The sequence below is a fragment of the Chiloscyllium plagiosum genome, unplaced genomic scaffold (genome assembly GCF_004010195.1).
Source record: "Chiloscyllium plagiosum isolate BGI_BamShark_2017 unplaced genomic scaffold, ASM401019v2 scaf_1564, whole genome shotgun sequence".
Classification (NCBI taxonomy): Eukaryota; Metazoa; Chordata; class Chondrichthyes; order Orectolobiformes; family Hemiscylliidae; genus Chiloscyllium; species Chiloscyllium plagiosum.
Genome location: NW_025214599.1, coordinates 45,660 through 46,264, shown reverse-complemented (window position 1 = coordinate 46,264; position 605 = coordinate 45,660).

Sequence of the window (605 nt, the reverse complement as noted above, 5' to 3'; positions counted from 1 at the left end):
AGGTAGTGTGGGGCTAAGGTTAGAAACGGGAGAGGAGAGGTCACACTGCTTGGAGTTTTTTTAAGGTCTCTGCAGAGTTCCAGGGAGGTGGAAGAGAGGATTAGCAAAATTATTCTGGGTAGGAGTGAAAGGAACATAGTAGTCATTATGGGGGACTTTAATTTCCTTAACATTGACTGGAAATGCTATAACCCTAGTACATCGGATGGATCAGCTTTTGTCCAATATGTACAGGAGGGAGTCCAGACGCAGTATATCGAAGGGCAGACAAGAGGGGAGGCCAGACTGGATCTGGTGCTTGGCAATGAACCAGGCCAGATGTTTGATTTAGTTGGAGGTGAGCTCTTTGGAGAGAGTGACCATAATTCAGTTACATTCAGTTTAGCGATGGAAAGGGATAGGTACTTGCCACAGGTCAAGAGTTATCGATGGGGCAAGGGCAATTGTAATGCGATTAGGCAAGAATTAGGATGCATAGAATGGAGTAGCAAAATGCTGGGGATGCAGACAATGGAAATGTGGATTAGATTAGATTACAGTGTGGAAACAGGCCATTCGGCCCAACAAGTCCACACCGACCCGCTGAAGCGTAACCCACCCATTCC